The 7,500-nt window shown below is 48.2% G+C and overlaps 1 protein-coding gene across 4 annotated transcripts in view; it reads left to right on the top strand.

The window, feature by feature from the left end:
• LOC126987563 (beta-1,4-mannosyltransferase egh-like) overlaps window positions 1-7,500 on the top strand; it is a 187,961-nt gene that overhangs the window by 27,520 nt on the left and 152,941 nt on the right. For 2 of the 4 annotated variants that reach the window (XM_050844651.1, XM_050844652.1), the window contains exon 2: window positions 1,879-1,937. The exons of the other annotated variants lie outside the window; for them this stretch is intronic. The gene's annotated coding sequence lies outside the window, so the exon portion shown is untranslated. The remainder of the gene's footprint in view (window positions 1-1,878; window positions 1,938-7,500) is intronic. 4 annotated transcript variants of the gene reach the window in all.

Raw genomic sequence — 7,500 nt, forward strand, 5'->3', positions numbered from 1 at the left:
GGCGATTATCCCGCTTAAGTAAACCTATCACCAGGATCATCAAACAGTCCATGAAAATCCCAGAAATTTCTACGAGAGGCTTTTCAAACGGGCGAACTGAGGCGAGGAATATGGGCTTTGAGAATTGACAGTCGGGCGTGGGCGGGGTGGCATCGGGCGTGATCGTAGTGTGATCGGGATGGAATCGGGCGCTGAGGAGAAGGCGTGTGTGCAGTAAAAAGGGTTCTAATAAATGTTTCCTTGTGTCTATGGAGGGAGTAGGAGGCAGAGAGGCGAGGAGAAGGAAGAATTGACAGGCGGGCGTGATCGGGGTGGCATCGGGCGTGATCGGGGTGGCGTCGGGAGTGATCGGGGCTTTGTGATCGGCCCTGCATTAGTCATATCTTTGAGCATCGATTCCCCGCCCGCCACCGATAAGACCATTGACGTCTGTGGAACTAATGGAGCAGAGAGAGAGAGAGAGAGGCCCCCCCCCCTCCCATTCCGTCCTATCTCCTTCTTCACTTCCCTTCCCTTCCCTTCCCTCCTCCTCCTCCTCATCACCATCATTTTCCTCCTCCCCAGACTTCTCCTCTTCTTATCTCTCTTCCTCTTCTTCCTTCCTCCTCCTCTTCCTTCTTCTACTCCCTCCCTTCTTCTCTTTCTTCTTATTAATATTTTTCTTTTCTTTTTCTTCCTTTCCTTCCTCCCTCCCTTCTTCTTTCTTTCTTCGCTTCCTCCCCATCTTTCACTCCCCGTCCTTCCTCCTCCTCCTCCTCCTCCTCCCCTCCCCTTCTGTCACCCCTTCTATTATTGGTGGGGAGTAACCTCTTTAATTAATGGAATGGGGCTGGTTAATGGTGATTGTGTGTGTGTGTGTGTGTGTGTGTGTGTGTGTGTGTGTGTGTGTGTGTGTGTGTGTGTGTGTGTGATAACGTTTCTTCTTTCCATTCTTTCTCTTTTTTTTCTATCTTTATTTCTTCCTTTCTTTCTTTCTCTGACTTTATTTTTCCTCCCTTTCATCCTTCATTTTTTTCTTTTTCTTTCTTATTTATTTTCGTCCATTCCTACTCCTCTTTCCTTCCTTACTTTCTATTCTTCTTCCTTCCTTCCTTCCTTCCTTCCTTCCTTCCTTCATTCTTTTCTTCCTTCCTTTCCCCCTTCCTTCCTCTCATCCTTCCTTCCTTCCTTCCTTTCTTCTCCTCTCATTCGTGTCATAAAATGTATCTCTCCCATCTTATAATCTATCTCCCCTTTGATCTCTTCAGGGTGGGGAGAATGGAAGCAGGTTAGATGGGGAGATAAGAGACTTTGCAAGACCTTATAAGTTATCTCCCATTCTATCTCTTGTTTTGGCGGGGAGAATGGAACCAGGTTAGGAGATATTTTGGGAAGGGGAGAGATTTTGCGAGACCTCAATTTATCTCCCCTTCTGTCTCTTGAGGGCGGGGAGAATGGAACCAGGTCAGGAGATATTTTGGGGAGGGGAGAGATTTTGCGAGACCTCACTAATTTATCTCCCCTTCTATCTCTTGAGGGCGGGGAGAATGGAACCAGGGTAAGATATTTTGGGGAGGGGAGAGATTTTGCGAGACCTCAGTAATTTATCTCCCCTTCTATTTATTGAGGCCGGGGAGAATGGAGCAGGTTAGATGGATGCTGGGGAGGGGAGAAACTAAGACCTTATGATTTATCTCCCATTGTATCTTCTCTATAGTGGGGAGAAAGGAAAGTTTTAAATGGATGCTGGGGAGGGGAGAAACTAAGACCTTATGATTTATCTCCCACTGTATCTTCTCAATAGTGGGGAGAAAGAGTTAAATGGATGCTGGGGAGAGAGAGTTTTTTTTTTTTTCGAGATCTCCTTATATTTATCTCCCCATTTTGTCTCCCCTTTAGGTACTGTGACGGAAGGGAGGCTACGGATTGATGCTGCTGCCGGGGAGATGAGAGACTGAGTGAGTACGAGATGATGGATGCTGTGGTTATCTCCTTTATCTCCCCTTTGCTCCCCATCCCTCCCCTTCCTTTCCTCCCCTTCTCTTTCCTCTTCTTCATCTCCCCATCCATCCCCTTCCTTTCCTCCCCTTCCAGCTCCTCTGCACTATATCTCCCTCCCCTCCTCCCCCTCTTCCATCTTTCTCCTTCCCTCCATGCCTCCCCATTCGACTTCCTCCTCCTCCTCCTCCTCCTCCTCCTCCTTGTCTTTCTTGTTCCTCCTTGTCAGTTCAAACACAACAGCCATTATCAAAGCCTTGTCAAACTATCACCAGGCTCATAAAACTACCCATGGAAATACTAACACAACTTCTACCAAAGCCTTATCCAATGTGTGTGTGTGTGTGTGTGTGTGTGTGTGTGTGTGTGTGTGTGTGTGTGTGTGTGTGTGTGTGTGTGTGAGAGCCCCGAAATGCCTGGGCCTTAAGGGAGGGGTCGGTTAGTGTCTTTCAAGGGGTGGCTCTTGTAAACCTATCTCTTATCCTTCCCCCTGGTCCACATAGTCAAGCCTTTCCCTTCTTCTCTCCCTCCCCTCCACATCCTTTCTCCTCTCCCCTTCCCTTCCCTTCCTGCCCCCTCCTCCTCTCCATCCCCTCCCTGGCTTTATAACGTGTCCTATCCTTCTTCTCCTTTCTCTTCCTCTCCTCCTCCCTCCACCCCTTCCCTTCCATTCCTTCCTCTCTTCCCTTCCCTTATACTTTAATATGCAGTCCTTCTCTCCCTTTCCTCCCTTCCCTACCCTTCCGTCCCTTCCTTTCTCTCCCTTCCCCTCCCTGTCCTTCCCTTCCCTTCCCCTATGCTTAAATCTGTAATCCCCTCTCCGCAGTTTCCCTTCCTCCCCTACACACACACACACACACACACACACACACACACACACACACACACACACACACACACACACACACACACACACCTGTAATTACCTGGTGTACAGTGAATCACGCCGCCAGTCATTGCCCTTCCTCCCCTCTCCCCTCTTTACCTCCCCTCTCCCTCCCCCTCCTCCCATTTACCTCCCCTCTCCCTCCCCCCTTTCCTCCCTTCTTTTTTCTCCCTTTGCTCTCCATTCCCTTCCTGCTCCTCAACACTCTCCCTTCTCTCTCCACTACCATCTCCTCCTCCTCCTCTTCCTCTTCCTCTTCCTCCTTCTCCCTTGCTTCAGTCTCGTGAGTGGAATCCTTCTTCATCTTCTTCTTTTTATTTTGTCCTGTCCTGTAGCACTTTTTCTTTCCTCCTCCTCCTCCTCCTCCTCCTCCTCCTCCTGAACCACTACCAGCATCACTTACGTACTTCTCCACCTCCTCCTCCATCACCAGCACCACTTATTTCATCACCACCACCACCATTGCCTATAAGCACCACCACAATGTCCTTCTTCCCTACCTTTCGGCCTTCGGAGGGGTATAGCTGTAAGGCCCTAGGGATAGTTTGACAAGGCTTCTGTACCGTGAACCTGACAAACACACTCATGAAGACCCGACTGATCTCCCTCCTTCTTCTCCCTTGCTTCAGTCTCGTGAGTGGAATCCTTCGTCTTTTCCCTCTTTTTTATTATGTCCTGTATATCGAGGTATTTGTTGGTTTGGAAATGTTTGAGTCTTGTATACAACTCAAACTGGTGCATCCATCCTCCTCCTCCTCCTCCTCCTCCTCCTCCTCCTCCTGATTACGTGATTGCTCCATTCCTCCTTTATTTCTTTTCCTTGTGTTGCCTTGGGAAATAGTTGTTGTGAGCGCCGAAAGCGTCTGAGAAAGGGTCCTTCGCTGAGCCCTGCCTGCCATCTGGTGGCCTTGCTGGAACTACCAAAATTAATATGCATGCGGCGTACGTCCAAATATTTTTTCTTACTAGTTTTTTGCTGTTATTTAGAAATAACATATTTTTCTCATAGCTACGGTATAGACACTTGACTTACTAGTAGTATTTAAGAAACGGGAAAATGCAAGAAATAGGAAATTTAAATATATTTTTTTCACACAAACAATCGTCACATGCTCTATGTTGTTCCTTTAAAGTTCCATATAGTGAATGTAATATTATAAGATGCAAAAGGTGTATTATGACTTAAATTAGGAATATGAAGTAAGTTTAGTACTTGCTGCCGGCAGCGTACGATATGTTTAGCAGCAGTGTAAACAACCTCCCGCGCTCTGATTGGAGGGACGGAGGAAGGCATCGTGTTGAGGCAGCGGCGTGCTGGCGAAGGAATGTTGAGTGGCAAAATTGTCAAAACTCCCTTCCACCACTGCTGTAAGATTTTTAGCATCTTCCATTTAGCGTAACCCGTTTCTGGGTCGTGATCTGTAGAGTCCCTCATAGAGTCCCGACAACCTAAGATTTGGTCGCCATTATTGGCCCTGTGTTTTCGCCGCGCTTTTCAAACACTAGCACACGGTCTCGCGGCGAAGGCAGGGCCAATAATGGCGTCCAAATCTTAGGCTGTCGGGACTCTATCTATCAAGGGACTCTACAGATCATGACCCAGAAACGGCTTACGCTAAATGGAAAAGGCTATTTGAGAGCAGGACACCATGCCAGACTTGTTTGACTTCTCTTGCATGACGGAAATATTAACCCAGGAGGCCGCACTGGTGCATTCCTACTAACCACGGGATGGAGTGTTGTAGGGTACATCGATGAATGTTCTTATTTTGCCAACAGTGTTCATTACAACGACATGAATAATGTACAACACTCAGATTTTTTGGTGTAAACATGATAGTGGCCGTCACACCTCTGTTCTGCTAGTGTGGTACAGAGAACTATCAATTAAGCCTCGCTAGACCCCAGCACGCCGCGGCTCTTGGCTCAGGCAGACTCCAGCAGGGCCGCCAGATTGCAGGGCCTCAGTGAAGGGCCCAATACGGTCTTATAACTAGAAAAAAAACATTGCGGTATTAGTTTAAGGAATGCTGTAGCAACCTTATTTTTTTAGTGTTTTCTTAGTGGCTTAGTTAAGGAAGGTTTAGGATATATGATGAGGCCTAGTTTGAGTCTATACAACCTAAACTGGTGCATCCATCCTCCTCCTCCTCCTCCTCCTCCTCCTCCTCCTGATGACGTGATTGCTCCATTCCTCCTTTTTTTTCTTTTCCTTTGCTATCCTTTCCTTCTTAACTCTTTTCCTCTTCCTCCTCCTCCTCCTCCTCCTCCTCCTGATGACGTGATTGCTCCATTCCTCCTTTTTTTCTTTTCCTTTGCTATCCTTTCCTTCTTAACTCTTTTCCTCTTCCTCCTCCTCTTCCTCTTCCTTTTCTTCTATTCCTCTTCATTTTCTTCTTCCTCTTCTTTTTTTTTCTTTCTCCTCCTCCTCCTCCTCCTCCGGTTTATCCCTGTTTACCTCTCCTCCACGCTTCCGCTCACCCTCCTCCTTCCTCTTCTCTTCCCTTCCCATCCCTTCCCTTCCCTCCTCTCCCCGTCTCTCCTCCTCCACCACCACCACCACACCCCGTTATTATCTCCCCCCTCCCCTCCCCTTCCTATCCTCCCTTCCCTCCCCTTCCTCCCCTCCCTTCCCTTCCCTTCCATCCCCTTCCTCCCCACCCTTTCTCCAGTTACTAGCATCTGCAAAACAACCATTGCTGCTCCCCTAACTATCCTCCCCTCTTCCCTTCCACCTCCTCCTCCTCCTCCCCTTCCTGCACTATACTATCATTATTTACCAGACTAACAGGAGAGAGAGAGAGAGAGAGAGAGAGAGAGAGAGGTAACAGGAAGAGTTGGGAGATAAAGGGAGAGAAAAAAAAGGAGGAAACAAGGGGAGAAGGGGAGGAAAAAAAAGTAGAGATAAATGGATGGGGAGGGTGCAGAGAGAGAGAGAGAGAGAGAGAGAGAGAGAGAGAGAGACTTAGAGGCTGTATTTTTTCAATGTGGCGGTGCTGTTGTTGTTGATGGTGGTGGTGGTGGTGGTGGTGGTGTTGAGTGTCACGCGTATGAAGGTGTTGCAGTATTCATGGTGAGTGTGTGTGTGTGTGTGTGTGTGTGTAGGGAGAGGGTGGTGATGATGGTGGTGATGGTGGTGGTGGTGGGTGGAGGTGCAACTAGGTAATGGTGATGAGAGAGAGAGAGAGAGATGTGATGGTGGTGGGTGGAGGTGCGTGAGAGTAGGTAATGGTGATGAGGGTGGTGGTGATGGGGGTAGATAATGGCAATGGCCGTTTTATTGTTGGTGGTGTTGGCAATGGTGTTGGTGGTGTTGGCAATGGTGTTGGAGGTGGTGGTGTTGGTGTTGGAGGTGATGGTGGTGTTGGAGGTGGTGGTGGTGGCAATGGTGGTGGTGGTGGTGGTGGTGTTGGCAATGGTGTTGGAGGTGGTGGTGGTGGTGTTGGAGGTGATGGTGGTGTTGGCGGTGGTGGTGTTGTGTTTACTTTCGTTTATTGGTGTTGATATAATTTGTCTTCTTAGTGGTGGTGGTGGTGGTGATGGTGGTGATGATGAGTAACATGAGTGTGTGTGTGTGTGTGTGTGTGTGTGGCGGAAAGAGGCGTGGCGAGGTGAGAAAGAAAAAGGAGGAGATAATGAAGAGGGAGGAGACAGAGAAGATGGCAGTGGAGGTGATGATGATGGTGATGGTGGTGATGATGATGGTGGTGATGATGGTGATGATGATGGTGGTGATGATGGTGGTGATGATGATGATGGTGATGGTGGTGGTGATGGTGGTGATGGTAATGATGATGATGGTGGTGATGATGGTGATGATGATGGTGGTGATGATGGTGGTGATGGTAATGATGATGGTGGTGATGATGGTGATGGTGGTGGTGGTGATGGTGATGATTGTGGTGATGGTGGTGGTGATGGCCTTGGTTATTGTCTCCTCATCACTCCTTCCTCTCATTTTCCTCCTCCTATCCCCCCTCCTCCTCCTCTTCCTCTTCTTCCTCTTCCTTGTATTGCCTTTCCTTCTCCTCTTCCTCTTTCTCCTCTTCATTGTGTTCCCTCTTCTCCAACTCTTACCTTCCTCCCTTCTCTTCTTCCTCCTCTCTTCCTCTCTTCCCTTTTTCCTCCTCTCTTCCTCTCTCTTCCTTTCATCTCTTCCTTATCTTTTCTTCCCTTCATATCTTTTTTTTTTCTTCTTCCGTTCACTCCTCAGACATAGTCCCCCCCCCCCCCCCCACTCTCTCTCTCTCTCTCTCTCTCTCTCTCTCTCTCTCTCTCTCTCTCTCTCTCTCTCTCTCTCTCTCTCTCTCTCTCTCTCTCTCTCTCTCTCTCTCTCTCTCTCTTGGGATACGACTTGATGCATTTTCATAACATTTTTTTTTTCTTTTATTTATTTTTTCCTTCACTGATGATGAGGGAGAGGAAGGGAAGGGAAGGGAAGGGAAGGGAAGGGAAGGGAAGGGAAGGGAAGGGAGGAGGAGGGGAAGGAGTCATCTCATTCTTTAATTTTTTCCTTCCGCCTTGACATTCAAACGTGTGTGTGTGTGTGTGTGTGTGTGTGTGTGTGTGTGTGTGTTTGAGTCACTGCTATTTCTTGTTGAATGTGTGTGTGTGTGTGTGTGTGTGTGTGTGTGTGT

This window comes from Eriocheir sinensis, chromosome 65, assembly GCF_024679095.1.
Source record: "Eriocheir sinensis breed Jianghai 21 chromosome 65, ASM2467909v1, whole genome shotgun sequence".
NCBI lineage: Eukaryota > Metazoa > Arthropoda > Malacostraca > Decapoda > Varunidae > Eriocheir > Eriocheir sinensis.